Below are 16267 nucleotides of genomic sequence, written 5' to 3' on the forward strand. Positions count from 1 at the left end.
CTGTGGGCCATGGTTTGCTGACCCCAGCTGTAGAGGGAAATGCCTGGGTTGGGAGCCTAGATGTCCTGGATTTAAATTACAGCACTGTCATTATCTAGCTGTGTGATCATGAGCAAGTGCCTAACCTCTCTGAACCCCATTTCCTCCTCTGTACGATGGAGATATCACCACCTGCCCCCCACATTGAGCGACTAATGAGAAGATTCAAGGACATCCACACCAGCTGTTGGCAGCAGAGGTGGTTCTCAGATTCTTCCCCACAAAGCCCTTTCCTCCCTTTGCCCCAGGCTCCCTCCTGTCCCCAGCTCGGGGTCACCTCTGCTACTCAGCTCCCCACTTGGCTGAGGGTCCAAGGCACGCACCGAGGAGGGCTCTAGGACCTGCGTGTCCTCCAGCTGCCTGGGACCCCGTGAGAGGGATGCGTCCACCCGTGCCAGGCCCCTCGGGTGGGTGAGGACTGCCCACTGCTCACACCAGACAGTCAGACTTGTAAAGCTCCTCATGCCCCTTTTCTACAGCTCGTTGCTCAGAGCTATGTTATTGTCTGGGTGGCTCCAGAATCCAGATTTGTAGCAAATGTCAAGACTCTGGCTTCTGAAAGGACTGCGAGTCCCCTTGTGTTTCCAGGAGGAAGAGATGGAAGCTGGCCATCTCGGAGCCGTGAGCATCGCATCCCCAGGGCCTGGAGGTGGGCAGCACTGGAGCCTTGGAGAAAGAACCACGGGCAGAGGCGGCATACCCTAAGCTACAGGGCCTCTAGATTTTGGATCCATAGAAGCAGCGAGAGCTCCCCTCTTCAGTGTTTTTATTTTTTCTAATTTTTTTTCTTTCCCTCCCCCGCCCTGCTGTTTCATCTGTCTGGGTCCATTTGCTGTGTGATCTTCTGTGTGTTTCTCTTTTTGTCTTCTCTTCGTTTTCTCCTCTGGGACTCCCTGGGATTCAATCCTGGGGACCTCTGGTGTGGAAAGAGGTTCCCTGTCAATGGTACCACCTCAGTTCCTGGTCTCTGCTGTGCTTCGCCTTGACTCTCCCCTTAGTCTCTCCTTTGTTCCGCCATCATCTTGCTGTGTAATTCACTTGTATGAGCACAGGCTCACCACGTGGGCACTTGGCTTGCCACGTGGGCACAGCTTGCTGCATGGGACTCGGTTCACCGTGCAGGCACTTGGCTCACCACGCAGGCACTTGGCTCACCACCCGGGCACTCGCCTGGGGTGCTTGGCCCACCATGTGGGAACGTAGCTCGCCGTTTGGGCACTTGGCTCATCACGTGGGCACTCGGCTTGCTGTGCAGGCACTTGGCTCACTGCATGGGCACCAGTATGGGCACTCAGCTCACCTCACGGACACTCGGCTCACCACATGGGCACTTGGCTCCCCATGTGGGTACTGGCTTGCCGCGCAGGCATGCCTTCTCTTCTTCTTTTTCATCAGGAGGCCCCAGGGATTGAACCTGAGTCCTCCCATATGGTAGGCAGAGGCTATCACTTGAGCCACCTCCACTACCCTTCAGTGCTTTTAAAGCGCTGGTTATGCATGTCTGGGCAAGGGAAGGAGGGGCCTTCCAGGGCAAAGAGCATCTCAGGGAGAAGTTCCCCAGCAGCTCACCATCTCCACCTCTTGCCTGAGTCCTCACAGCCTCCCTGCCCACATTTCTCCCCCGACCCTGCAATGAGGTGCCAGCACAGGGGGAGGCCTGGAACTCCCATTTCCCCAGGTTCTTGCAGACAGGAAGGGGCACGTAGTGGTTTAAGACTCTACATACTCCCAAAAATCATGTTCCTGAAACGGGCCCATTCCTGTAGGTGTGAACCTGTTGTGGGTGGGACCATTTGATTAAGTTACGTCAGGAAGCCAAGACCATAATCCTTTCACTGGAGTCCTTTATAAACAGGATGAATACTGAGAAAGGGCCCCCAAAGACACACAGGAGCTCAGAGGGAAACCCCCAGAAGCTGAGAGAGAAAGCCCCGGAAGCCAGAAACTGACAGCAACAAGCCCCGAGGAGAAGGGAGAGGCAGCTGCCGCCACTGTGCCCAGTCGTGTGACAGAGAAGCCCAGAGAGCTTCACCTGACGCCTTGATCTGGGCATTTTTCTCAGCCTCGGAACTGTAAGCTTTGAGTTAATAAATCCCCATTGTAACAGCCAACCCACTTCTGGTGTATTGCCTTGGCAGCCTTTAGCCAACTGAAACGGGGCGGCTTTACAGGGAAGAGGGGATGGTTTTGGAAGCTGAGGGAGTGCGGCTTTAAATATGCTCGGGCAAGGGGTTGGTGGAGGAGGAGGGCTGTATCAGTGTAAAACTGTCATACTCCTTCGCGATCCAGGCATGAGTATCGGTCATTCTAGAAGGAACTGCAGGTGGAACGGCTCCCAGAGGACCACTTGGAGAGCCCAGAAACCCACAGCCCACAAGGGCGGTCTCCACTCTGCTCCGAGACACCCTCTGTCCAGCTCCATGACTGACCATTCTGTGCAGAGGTAGCGAGGGGCCCAAGCTTCTGGTCCAAAGAGAGGCCCACTGCAGCCCCTTCAAAGTCACTGCATGAAAAAAGATTAAAACATTTAAAAAAATTTTTTAAAAGATTAAAAAAAACAACAAAGTCACCGCGTAGTGTCCTGGGCTCCTCCAGCCTCCCTTCAGGTACGGATGTGGAGGTGAGTGGAGGGTGTGCAGGGGAGGGGAGGGGGTGGGTATCTCTTCTAAGGACCCAGGCCCCCCTCCAGCCGAGTCCTCTTTCCTGCCACTGCCCCTGCGGAGAGAACATTCGCCAAGCTGTGAGCTTCTCTCCAGCACCCTCCCTCTTGCCCCCGCCCCTCGGTGGTTCCCCCTCTCCCGGGGAGGGCGGCTGGCGGCTGGGAGCCACCTTGCTTGCCTCCTCTCCCTTTGTGCGTACCTCCTGGTAGGATTATTAAACGCAAATTACAAAAGACGTGACCCCAGCGATCTTCATTTCTTCCTTCAACAAGTGCTGCCTGCAGGGCCCTGATTCCAAATTCCGTTTCAATTATCTCGGCCATTTTAGACACAAAGCGGCTGGTGTTTGTCATCACCAGCCAGCAAGGAGGCAGACGGAGGAAGGGCCAGCGGCACAAATTTGGGATGTCTGCAGGTCTGAACTCTCGCTTGAGGCGATTAAAAGTGTCCACAGCAAGATGCCGGCCTCGTCACCTCATCTGATGCTTACGGGGATGGGCATGCAGTGACAGATTCACAAGCCCTGGGTTCTACGCTCCCTGAAGCAAGCCCCAGAGGCTCCCTTGGCAACGGAACAGCGTAGGGGAGCCCCCTCGCCCTTCCCCCGATGCCACCCACTGCCCCCTCTGCTCCTCCACACTTGTGCTGCTCTCACGTTCTAGGACGAAGGGCAAGAGCACGGGTCCCCCACTTCTGATCACTTGTTTTGGGGAGAGGGAGCAGCAGACAGTCTCCCTGTGTACATGGTCGTGGGGCGCGGCAGGAGGGGCTCCAGGAGGCAGAGAGGAAACCAGATTGTGAAGTCTCTGTGGTCTTTTCGCGCGGCCCCCACCCCACCCCAGCACTGCACCAGAAACATCTGGAGAATGGAGGTGACGTCTTGCTCACCAACGTGCCCAGCCTGTGTCACACACCTGGGATACGGCAGTGGAAAGCCCAGAATTTACCGTCTGGAGGTCTCCCTGAGTCCTGCCTGGGCACTTACTAGCTGGATGCCCTTGGCAAATTCTGTGACCTTGCTAAGCCTCCATCACGGTGGTCATCAGTGAAACAGGGACAGTCAGGGGTACCTATACCACGTGGGGTGGTTGTGAAGATTAAATAAAATTAAATGCAAAAACCTTAGCACAGTGCCTAGCACCTGGTAAATACACAATAAACGCTCACTGTGACTCCTCACCTGCCAAAGTCATGGGCGAAAGCAGGCTGGGAGTTCCTCCCCCGGGCCACCCCGCTTCCTCTGCACATCCGCGATCCCGGGCAGGTCTGGGGGTCCGACCAAATGCTGCTGGCCGCCTCCCCCAACTCCGGGGGGCTGCTGAGCACAGGCCTGGCCAAGGGGGTGGGGGTGGGGCGATTTACAGCTGCGCTTAGCGCGGGCTTGGGCGAGTCATTTGTCACGCCGAGCCCGGGCACCTTGTTCTACCTGTGTTGAGTGTGTTTTATTGGTGTTGAGTGGAGTGAGGCCGGGGCCGAGTCGGGGATGGGAAACCCACTCAAGTGAAAAATGAGGAAAGCCAAATGGGATTGAGAAGAGTGAACGGGGGAGCGAGGCAAGGGAAGGAGGTGAAGGGGTGGATTATAAAACACAAGACAAATGAGTGCCGTGGCCCTGGGGTGACTAGAGACAGGAGCCCGCGCTGCGGCACGGCCCTGCCGAGTCTGGACCCGCCGTGGGCCCAGGAGGCGCGGGCCGCGGCGAAGACAAGCCAGACACACATCAAGGAAGACCGCGGGGCGGCGGGGTCCAGACCGCGGGGGCCGCCGAGGCTCCAGGCGGCGCGGTCCAAAGGAAAAGGCGTTGCAAGAAGAAAAGCAGATCCACAGCCGGCCTCGCTGCCTTCTGCTTCCTAGCCTTTCCCGCTCGGGCCTCTCCCCAGCCGGCTCTGGGAAAAGGTGGCAGGGCTGGGACGGCCAAGCTGCTCAGAACTTCATCTCCTGCCTTGTCGGGGGGCCCTCAGCACGAAAGTTTCAAGCCCAAAATCACGAAACGAGAGTCTGGAGAGGCCGATTTAGAGATCTCCCTGTTAGGAAGAAGAAAGGAAAGGGACAGAGAGGGACGGAGGAAGAGAGGGAGAGAGGGGGCGAGAGAGGCAGATAGAGAGATAGGCACTTGGCTTTGTGCCGGCAACAAGGCACGAAAGGTGCATTTTTAATTAAATTTATACAAAATGTGTCAGTTTTATCTCTGGGTTTCAAACCTGACTCTTTTCTATCAAAGAGAAGTATTGATCTCCATTGCCCCGGAGCTACCTGAGTGAATTAAACAGAATAAATAGAAGAAGGAGGACTGAAAGGGCTCAGAAACAACCACACAGAGGCAAAATCTAATGGCTCTGCAGTCATTTGCTGCAATTAAAAAACAAAACCATTTAGAAGGCCTCTTAGCACCTTGAAGTCAGAAAACTTGCTGGAAAAAAAGGCTCCAAACAGCTCCCAGGCAAAACATTTTAATTGCTATAAATCCTTCCATCTTTGGCTGGCACTTGGGTATACGCTGCATGTTCCTGCAACGCCCAGGCCCAGCCCCCCGCCTGCCTCAGGCCCCCCGCTCTGCTGCTTCTCACCAAGGGCCGCGTCCAGGTAGCATCTACCTCCCAGTCTGGGAGATACACTCAGGCCTGGTGGCTCCTTCTCCCTCACCAGCTGTGTGGCCTGAGGCAAGTGACTGGGCCTCTCTGGGCCTCAGTTTCCTCATCTGTAAAAGGGGGACAAGAATACCTATACTTCATAGGGTGGTTGTCAGAATAAAGTGAAGCAATGTATTAAAGGGCTTTGTACAAGCCTGAAGCAAGGTCAGTGTGCAGCAAATGGCGGCGTAAACCTACTAAAGGGCCATCCGCAGACAATGTCTGATTCTCCTGAAGGTGGGAGATGTCACACACATACCGGCCAAATGGCACCTATCCCTGTATCTTACCAGCCACTTCTCTGAGGATTTTACCCACCAGGTTTTCCTATTTGGAGGTTTTCCCCACAGAACTCTAGCAGGATTGGGAGTCTTGGGCCCAGTGACCTCCCATTTTGCCCACTATGGCATCAGAAGTGGACGATGTGCCAAGCGGGTGAGGGGCAGGGACGAGCAGGCTGCAAGGGTGACGGTCTGTCGACCCACCCGTCCCGTGCTTGGTTGAATGCTCCACTGTCAACATTTTGAAATTCTTAATCGTTTTTGTACAAGGGGCCCCACGTTTTCATGTTTTCACCAGGCCTCCCAAATGATGTGCTAGTCCTGACCTCCGCGTATCCATGCCCCAGCCCCAAGTTTCCTTTGTCCTTATTTCTGTCAAAAGCCATTATGCTCCCGTTGCTCTCAACACGGTGCCACCTTTACCCTCTCTCTCTTCCCCTGTCCCTCCATCACCAGGAGATGTTCCTCCAGAGCCCGTGGTGAACCCCCACACACCCTCCCTGTCCTCCCCTTGGCTCAGCCCCTCCCCCCCTCACCCCCTCACATCAAGGATTGCGAGGACTTCTGCTGCTGGAGTCCCTTTCTCTTTACTCGTTGTGAGCAAGGCACCCTGGGCCTGGCCAGTGCCCATCCCTGAGTGGAGGCCAGCCTCCAGGGCACGGTCCCTCAGAGTGTGGACCTTGCACTCACCGCCCCGGTGCCACCTGGGAGCTTATTAGGAATTCAAATTCCTGGCCTCTCTGAGACCCACTGAATCAGAATCACCTGGGTAGGGCCAGGAGATCTGAGTTTCAGCAGATGGTCCCAGCGGTCCCGAGGCTCTCTGAAGTTTGAGAAGCTCCTGCTCTAATGGGTATGGGTCATTAACCACCCCTGACTCCCCAGCCCTCCATCCCCTTGCTCTCCTGCCCCTCCGGGGAGGTGAAATGTCCAGGCTGCAAAGCCCATCACTCCTCTGCCTATCAGGAGAACTCATCATTCCGCCTCCACGTGGGCAGTGGTGGGCTGACCAGCACGGCTTAATTAAATGGAGGAAAAGATCAGGTTAACACCAGATAAGCAGGCAGGATTAAAACAGACAGAAAGAATAGACAAGGGGGGAGCTGTCAGCAGCTCGGCCTGTCTAGAGTGATTATTAATAATGATAAGCAGAGAATGGGAATAATAAAGGAATAATGAACTGGTTCTGAAAGTGACAGGAGATGGAACCTGATAGAGGGCTGAGCCCTGGGTGCCCGCTGCCCTGGGGGTGGGGAGAGGTGAAAAGGAGCAAGGCTTGTTTGTGGCGGAGGTGCAAGGCTGGGGAAAGGAAGCCACTTTATCCTGGGCCCAGGTAGACTCTGCGTTCTTTCCCCAAGCCCCTAATGAGCATCAGAACCACCTGGGAGCTGTGTTTAAAATGCAGAATCCCTGGTTTCCACCCAAGATTCTGCTTCCCTAGGTCTAGCAGGGAGGCAGGGGGCTGCATTTTAAGGACACCTCCCCAAGGGTTTCTGGTGCAGGTGGTCCGTGAACTGTGCGTAGAGAAACCCGATCTTATATCAGGAAGCGTATTCAGGGCGGCGGACTTGGCCCAGTGGTTAGGGCGGCCATCTACCTCATGGGAGGTCTGCGGTTCAAACCCCGGGCCTCCTTGACCCGTGTGGAGCTGGCCCATGCACAGTGCTGATGCACACAAGGAGTGCCCTGTCCCGCAGGGGTGTCCCCGCATAGGGGAGCCCCACGCGCAAGGAGTATGTCCCTTAAGAAGAGCTGTCCAGCGCGAAAGAAAGTGCAGCCTATCCAGGAATGGTGCCGCACACACGGAGGGCTGACTCAACAAGATGACAAACAAAAAGAAACACAGATTCCCGTGCCGCTGACAACAGAAGTGGACAAAGAAGACGCAGCAAATAGAGAACAGACAACTGGGGCGGGGGGGAAGAGGAGAGAAATAAATAAGTAAATCTTAAAAAAAAAAAAAAAAAGGAAGCATATTCAAGCTGCAGCAGGGGCACACTTTGTGTAAGGATCATTCATTCAAAAAGTACCTCTGGCAGCAGCTGCCAAGATGGTAGTGGGTGGGGAGAGGTGAACCTATGTCTCCCTAGGCCGGGGCTGCAGAGCAGGGCAAGACGCTGCATGCAGGGAGGACGTGGGCTCCAGAACTGGCCCTGCTGCCAGCCCTGGTGGCCCAGGGCTCGTTGACCGGGTACTGGTGCTGGCACAGATAGACTCAGCATGGCCATTTCCTTTGACCAGGGGTCACAAACTCAAAATGTCCAAGGAAGCCGGAGGGAAGGGGCAAGGCAGGGAGTGAGTGGGGAGAACCCGAGAGCCCAAGCCTGTTTGTTCCTCCCGGTTAGTGCTGGGAGGGCAGGTAGGCTCAGCCTTGCCAGGTCCTTTGAAAGAAGCAGAAGTCGCTTGTTGATATGGTGATACTCATGGTTTCTAAATATTGACCACAAATGCAGACATTTGGGGAATGCTGCTTCAGGCACCTGTGTGCACAGTCTTCGCTGGCCCCTGAACCCGTCTGCAACCTCTGCCTCGGGCCAAGCTGCTGAAATGGGCGAGGCGGTTAGGAAGGTCCTTGCTTCACAGGCGTATTCTCAGGTCTTGTCCACCCCCAGGCTCTGATTCAGTAGGCCAGGGTGCCCAGGAACCTGCACTTTTAATAAGTAACCAGGTGGTTCAGGTCCAGGTCATCCACAGGTCATCTCTGAGAATCTGCCTCGCAGGCCTTCTCGTTGCGTCTCCAGACTCCAGGAAACACCTTCAGCACGGCACTCCAAGGAGGTCAGAAGGAAACCCTGAAGTCCTTGTTTCAAAGGCAGAGCTCCCATTAGGCCAAGTCAAGGGGCTGTGCTCCAAGGGCCATGGGACATGCCCCGCTGCTCAATGAGGGAGACCCTGGTGGAGGGACCAACAGAATGTGACAAATGCACAAAACAGGGCTCGACACGACTCACCTCATCCAGCACTTCACGAGAAGGAAGTGAGAACAGCTTAGGGTTAAGCCTTGGTTTCTCTTTTCTCTCACATGGGCCTGACTGCGGTACCCACCTCTGGAACTGAGAAGACTGCATGAGACGATGGACATGAAGCATTCCGTACTTCACCTGACATACAGCGAGGGCTTCCCAGTGTCCGTTTTTACTGTTATTGAGGTGGAGGAAGGGGACAAGGACACACAGTTCGTCTTAGGCGTTGGCTCCTTGCTTCCTGACCTGGTTCTTGGGGACTGTCTGGGCACCAGGGCATATGGGATGTTGCAAAACCTTGTAAAAAGCGTATGAGGCAAATAGGAACACTGCCAGCCAGACGACCTGTGTACTTGTGATGGTGATGGTTAAGTGAGAGAACAAAGTTTTTAAAAGCCAGGTTTATTGAGGCAGAATTTATACAGAATAAAACCGACCCATTTTTAAGTGTACAATTTAATTTTTTAAATAAATATATACAGACATGTAACCAAGACCACAATTAAGATATGGAACATTTCCACAGCTCCCAAAATGTCCCTCCTGCCCCTTTGCTCCAAGCCTCCCATTTTTTTTCTCTCTCTGTTTTCTAAAGAGCTGGACTGGTTTTTTCTCTTTGCTTAGCTTCCCCTTCTAACAGTCTCACATGCGTAGCCTCAGTCTACACCCAGGGAGGCAACTTTCTCTGTCAGCCTTCGCCCCATTGCCTCCGCTTCCCCGAGGCGGCGTCCTGCCTTAGGAAGAGCGCGGAGCCGCCCTTCAGGCTTCTGAGGAAAGGCGCCTGCAGCGGCCTCCCCTTAGCCAGCGGAGAACGCAGCCCCGTACTGCGAGCGTGGCAGAGGCAGCTTGGCCCCCTGGCCGCTGCTTCGGCCAGCGCCGGGGTTCAGTGGTCACTGCTCCCAGCTTCAGCAGTGACGCCCCGGATGCTGCGGGGGGACCTGCCTCCCTCTGGAGGTACGTCCTGTCTGCTGGCAGCCTGGTGGGTCTGGCCAGTCCTCTGCTCAGACACCCACCGACAGGGGTTCCTCAGGCCGGCCTCGGCAAGAACACCTGGAGCCCTTCCTCCTCCTGCTGAGAGAACACAGTCTGTTGCCAGAGGCCTGTGGTGGGGATTCTCGTTCCTCCCTTCCGGGTGGATTAGGTTCCAAGTCAGCACTTGCCTGAGTGAGACACGGCTCTCCCAGCCTCCCTCTCGCCATCCCCAGGGATCCTAATCCGAATCAAGCCCGCGCCCCAGCCAAGCCATCGGCGTCTTCACGGCTTGGGGCAAGAGGCTTCTGTCCATACCCCCGGTGGGCTGTCCCCTCTCAGGCCTGCCCAGGGGTCTGGGCCCGACCCCTCTGACTGGACCACCTGGGTTCTCTGGGAGGCAGGCACCCAGCCGGGGTTAGGCGCGCACGAGGGCTATTGAGGGAAATGCCTGTGAAACACAAAGGGGAGAGGAAGCAGGAGTGGCAGGGAAAGCCTTCAGCTGGTGATGAAGGTCTGACACCTGTGGAGAAAGAAGGGGAGGATGGGGAGTGGGTACCAAGAGTCTTTGACTCTGGGGCAGCTCTGAGAACGCCCTGGCCAGCCCCAGGGGGAGCTCTGGTGCAAGAAACAGCCTGCCAGGTCAGGCAGTTGACTGGGTGCTGCAGGCGGCACACGGCCTCAGCCTGAACGCTAGGCAGAACTTGAAGGACAGCTGCCGCTGAGCTGACCTGAAGGGTGATCTCGGGGTGCACCCCCACGGCTGCTGCTCCTGAGCCCAGCGCAAAGACCCTGCTGCTGGGGCTCACAGCCGCCAAGCTCCTTGAATTTTCATTTACCCCTGTCTTCCTAATGCTTCGGTAGAGGGACCGAGGCACTGGTGGCTGCTCTAGAAGGAAGAAGAGAGAGTCCAAGTCTCTTCCCGTTTCTGTGACTCTGGGGCAGAGCCTGAACAGTTCAGCGGAGGGCAAATGGCTCAGGGGCCAGATCTTAGCCTCTGAAATATCACAGGTCTCTGTGTAAACTCTTGTCACATCCACGCTGGACATAGGGTTAGGCTTCCTGATCCAGAGAGGACAGCTGCACAGTAGGTAAACTGGATCTTCTCCAGAATTTACGTGAATTTAGGTTATGCATCAGGAATGGGCAAAGGCGGGGGGTCCTGATTATTGGAACAAAGGACACTGGCCCACAGGTCAGGCCCCGTAGTCCTGGTCTCAAGAACATGACCTTGGGTAAGCAACCATGGGGAGCAAGAGCCTGACCGGCAAAATGAGGAGGTGGGGCAGGGGTCTCAAAGTCAAAGGCCTGCAGCAGGCCAGGAGAAAATGCAAATGAGAACGGGGAGGGAAGGCGGGATGTGCTGAACTGTCACACGGTGACAGTGGCAACTTGGCTCAAGTCGCTTGCTGCCTGAGGGACTGCAGCCCCAGAGTGGACAGGTCTTCCCATTGTTAAAAAGAAGCTGGACATCTGGGTTTTTATGTGAAACTTCTCCAATCAAATGGTGATAATTGGGTAATTGGGGAGCAGTTGTAGGTCAGTGGTTGGGCGCTTGCTTCCCATGTACGAGGTCCCAGATTCCAGAGGAAAAAAATGGGGATAATTAATTCTAAAAATACTGTGTAGGCCAACGCAAACACATCCTGTGGATCACTGCAGCCCATGGGCCACCAGTTTGTGACCTTGGGGTAGAGGAACAGCGAGGTCCGGCGAGCACCCAATGACTCAAGGTGGGGGGGCAACAAGTGCCCGTTGCCTGTCCACTCGAGGTGATGGGAACTAATCTTCCTTGACTGCTTGCTGTGCGCCAGACCCTCGACATGGATTCACTCTCTAAGTCATCACAACATCGCCATGAGACAGGAATGATTTTCAACCTCTCTCCTTAGTTGAGAAAATGGCAGGCACAAAGAGGAGTGGGAGTTTGCCCAAGGCCAGGCGGCTATGAAGTGGGAAGGTAGCAAACTGGTGTGGTCCTGGCTCTTAGCCACCGGGACCGAATGCCTGCCTTCTTCTAGGTAGAGGCCTGGCCCCCCAGGGACAATGGACCAAGCAGCCCAAATGGCATCGAGGGGAATTCTGGAAACTGACACATAAGAGCAAGTCCCAAGACCCTGTGTCTCCTTGGCATCTAGGGCCCTGATTCCTCCCAGAGCTGTTCCTGGCGACGTGCGACAGGTGGGTTGAATCAGCTTCAGCCTGCCATCTTGGAGAGACAGAGTTTTGCAGGCCTTTCTCTGGTCATCTCCCCAGTCCCTTCACAGCCAGGAGTTTTCTTGCAGAGAGCAGACCCTCGCTCTGCTTTGCTTGCAGCTGCAGCAGATGTTTCTGAACGAGCTGCCAGCCAAGGTTCCTTGGGAGCCAAGAGCCCCCGCAGCCCGGGAATTCTGGGCTAATGCTCAGCCTTGGCACGGTCCTCTCTCTCGCTGACCCCTCCAGTCCAGGTCACGACGACAGATGCTGGGAACATATGCCATGAATTAATTCACTCCGTCACAGCCACGAGAGGCACAGCCTGCGCCGACCACACTTGCTTTCTGATTTTCTCCACCCTGCCAAAAGAAAACCTGGAATCTTCTCCCCTTCCTTGCTCCTAACACCTCATTAACTCAGCTTTCTCTTCATTAATCTGAGCCCCCTGCCAAAGGCATTTGACTTCTAGAGATTCCCTACGTCCCAAATAGGATCAAAGGGCTGAGAAAGACCCCGAAAGTCAACCTTTCCAGCATTTTGTCTCCAGATAGATTATGTCCCAACTTCCCTGGAATCCAAGGGTGTTTCTTTCTTCTTAAGAGAAGTTTGTCCTTCTTTCAGGAGCCAGAATTTCCCCACTCTTCCAGTCTTTTCTTACACCAAACTCAAATCATTCCCACTGAAATTGATTTTCTGGAGAGAAATAAGCAGTTAAACTTTGGAACATGTGGGTATAGTTATTTCCCATCTTCATTCTTTCCTCTAAGCCAAGGGTTGGCAACTTTTTCTATAAAGGACCAGATAGTAAATATTTTCGGCTTTGCAGGCCATCTGGTCTCTGTTGCAACTATTCAGTTCTACATTGCAGCATGAAAGCAACCACAGACCAAGTATAAATGAATGAGCCTAGCTGTGTTCCAGTAGAACTTTACAAAACTCAAGCCATTGTCTGCCTACCCCTGCTCTGTGCAAACCAACCCCACCTCTGTTATTTCTTGGTAGACATATGAAGCTCTCTCTCTCTCCCCCCTCATCTCTACTTTGCAGCAGATCTCGTGGGTTTCCCCACTCGTCCAAAGGGCCATTTGGTTTTCAAAATCAATGCCTTGGAAACATAGATGAAACCTATTTATTTCTCCATTAATATATGAGCTTCTTTAGGTCAGGACCATGTCTTATCTAACTTGGCATTCTTGGAATATGCAGGGGCTTGATAGAGATTCAAACAACACCCAGCCTTATCCTGAAGATGCTTATGGGCCAGTGGGGAAAACAGACAGATGAGTTCTATGTATCAAAAAAGATGGGAAGCAGATGGGACTCAAGCAATTGAGCATCAGCTTCCCACATGGGAGGTCCCAGGTTCGGTCCCTGGTGCCTCCTAAACAACAAACAACAAGCAAACAAATGAAGAAAACTCTGGGGAGCTGATGTATCTCAGTGGTTGAGAGCCAGCTTCCCACATACGAGGTCCCAGGTTTAACCCCAGGTCCTGATACCTAAAAAAAAAAAAAGAAAGAAAGAAATATTCTCAAGGACTGAAAAAAGGACAGATGGGAGGGACCAGGAGAATGTGCCTCCTACAAACCTGAGTGGCCTTTGAAAAACTGAAGAAAAGGAGACAAGAAAAAAACAACAACAAGTGTTTAATACTGATAACCAAAGCACAAATAAGTAAATACATAGTACTGATATCTTAGAAAACAGTTGGGAGGTTTCTTTAAAGTCAAACATAAATATACCATATCACCCAGCAATTCCCTCCTAGAAAACTACCTAAGAGAAATGAAAACATACGTCCACACAAAGACATGTACATGAATATCCATAGCAGCATTATTCATAATAGCCCCAAACTGGAAACAACCCAAAGGTCCATCAACTGGTGGTGAATAGTTAAACAAAACGCAACCTAGTCCTACAATGGAATACCATTCAGCAATAAAAAGGAATGAATAACTGATAGCTTGTGCAACATGGATGAACCTCAAAAAGATGCTAATGAAAAGCCAGACCCTAAAGACCACATATTTATGAATCCATGTATATGAAATGTCCAGAAATGGCAAATTTATGGAGATAGAACAGAGGTGAGTGGTTGCCTAGTACTGGGGAGAGAGCAGGCATCAACTGCAAAAAGGCACGGGGGAACTTTTTAGGATAGTGGAAATGTTCTCAGGATTATGATGATGGTTGCATAGATCTTCAGATTTACTGAAATCACTGAAATGTACACTTACAATGGATTAATTTTATGGTACACAAATCATGCCTCAATAAAGCTGTTAAAAAATAAACAACTTGATGCCAAACCATTTTTCACTCCAAAGCTGAGAAACAGTGCACGAGGGGAGATGGAGGTGGGACTCCCTCCCTGCCCTGTGAGACTCAGGGGTTATTGCTGTAAAATAGCCAGCATGACTTTTCCTGTGTTTACTTTTTGATCCCATCCAGTTCTAAAATCTAATAACCACAGTCAATCTTTACTGGGCCTCACAGCTCTGAGAGGACAGTACTAATGCTATCCTGATTTTACGGATGGAAAAATGGGATCAGAAAGGGAAAGTAACTCGCTCAAGATCCCACAGCTTCTAAGTGGCAGAGCTGGCAGAGCTGGCACTGGAACCTTGGCCTGCCGGACTCCAGAACCCAGGTTTTTCACTACTGCTCTTTGCTGCTCTTCCTGCCTGCTTCCCCTCTAGCTCTTAGGCCACTAGGAAAAAAGCATCATGCAGCTTGGGCAGACAGAGCCAGGACACAGCTTCCCTATCACACTAGGACACGCTAGCTAGCAGCAGGTCTCCAGCACCGATGCTCTCAGGAGCCCTCCCCCCACTCCCCCGAGCAAGGAAGGCCTTGGTTTATCTATGGGGCTCATTTTTGTCAAGCAACACTGGCGGGTTGTAGCATTGGCTTTTGACTGGAGTGTCCCAGGGTTTAGCAAAGATGAGCCAACAAACAGGGATAGAGATCACCTCAGGTTCAGCTGCAGGCCTGCCCAGCCTAGATGAATTTCTCGCTTGAACTTTTCCTCGGGAGCTGCAAGTTTCCAGGGAGCATTTCATGTGGAGGCCTTACAATGCCACTCTGTCTGCCCCGCACACCTGGCACGCCTCGGCCTGCGAGGAGCTGGCAGCAGCCGCCCGACCTCTGGCCCAGGCAGACAGAGCTCATTGTTCTGCTTCTTCCAGCCGGAGGCAGGAGAACGCCCTGCATGTGGCAGATTGAGGAAATTTTTCCAAAGGCTGCCTGGCGAGCAAGCCGGAGGAGGCCTGAGAGGGAGCGGCCCTCACACACCCAGAGGCCCTTTCTGACAGGCCCAGGCCCTGGGAACAGCCAGGCAGAGCGCGTCCTCTCCCCTGCCCCTCCACCCACCGCACTGGCCTCCCGCTCCCCCTCCCATGAGCCAGCACATGCCCTCCTCCTGGCTTTTGCACATCTGGGTCACTCTCCTTGTTCTGTTCCTCCATGTGCCAGTTTTGCTCCTTTTGTCACCTTCTTCAGTCTTTGCTCAAGTATCACCTTCTCAGGGAGGCCTCTCTTAACCATCCCAGTTAAAATTGTGAGCCTCCCGCACCCACCTCCCTCGCCACCAAGCACCCCCTTTCCTGTTCCTGCTTTGTTTTCCTCTCCGTAACACCTGTTCCCTTCTGACATCCTCTTTTCCTTATCCACGCTTTTCCACCACCAGAATGTAGGTTCCATGAGGGAAGGGAGTTTTGTCTGTCTAGTTTGAGCCTGCATCTGCCGTGCTTAGGACAAAGCCTGGCACAGGAAGGAACAGACACGGCCTGGAGCAGCACCTTTCCAGCGACCTCCCCACACCAGACACCATGGGGGATTTTGTCAGAGACCAGCTGGGACTTCTCAAGCTGAAAGGTGACAGGGGACAGTCCAGGAGAAATTGGAAAGAACCAGTCAGCGTGCCACCCGGAGGAGGCAGCACCAAGACCCATTCCATGCTTCCCCGTGTCTCTGAGAAAACCCCCTTGGTGCTGATGGACGTCTGTCCGTCCAGACAGGAATTACTGGCCCATCTTCCTGGGAGGCCCTTTGAAATCTGGGGCGGGTGACGCCGCTGGCTGGAAATACACAGTAGTTGGAAAAGGAAGGTATCTCAGAGGTTAGCTAAGAACTGGGCAGATGGAAATTCTGAAACAAAAAGTATTCTCAAGATATGTGATGCTGGGTAAAGGGTGAAGTTCGGGCAGGGCAAGGCCAAGGTACAGGAGACTTGGTCACAGTGGGCCTGAACCTGACTCTGGCTCTCCATATTCCAGCCTTAGCCCATTTCATTTATGCCCATTCCTTACCCGGGCCCACTGGTGAGGCCTCCCTGGCACCAGGACTCTCGAGCTCAGCCATGTGGAGAGACTCTCACCACAGGCCTAACAGCTGCCCTGTGCTCTGTGGTCACTCCACAACCTCCAAAGACAGGAATCGATATCTGATTGGGATGGGGAGTGAGGGCAGGTGGCAGGAAGTTTCTCCCAGTATATTTCTAATTTTGCCCACTATTGGCTAGTTTG

The sequence above is a fragment of the Dasypus novemcinctus genome, chromosome 3 (assembly GCF_030445035.2).
Source record: "Dasypus novemcinctus isolate mDasNov1 chromosome 3, mDasNov1.1.hap2, whole genome shotgun sequence".
NCBI classification, from domain to species: Eukaryota; Metazoa; Chordata; class Mammalia; order Cingulata; family Dasypodidae; genus Dasypus; species Dasypus novemcinctus.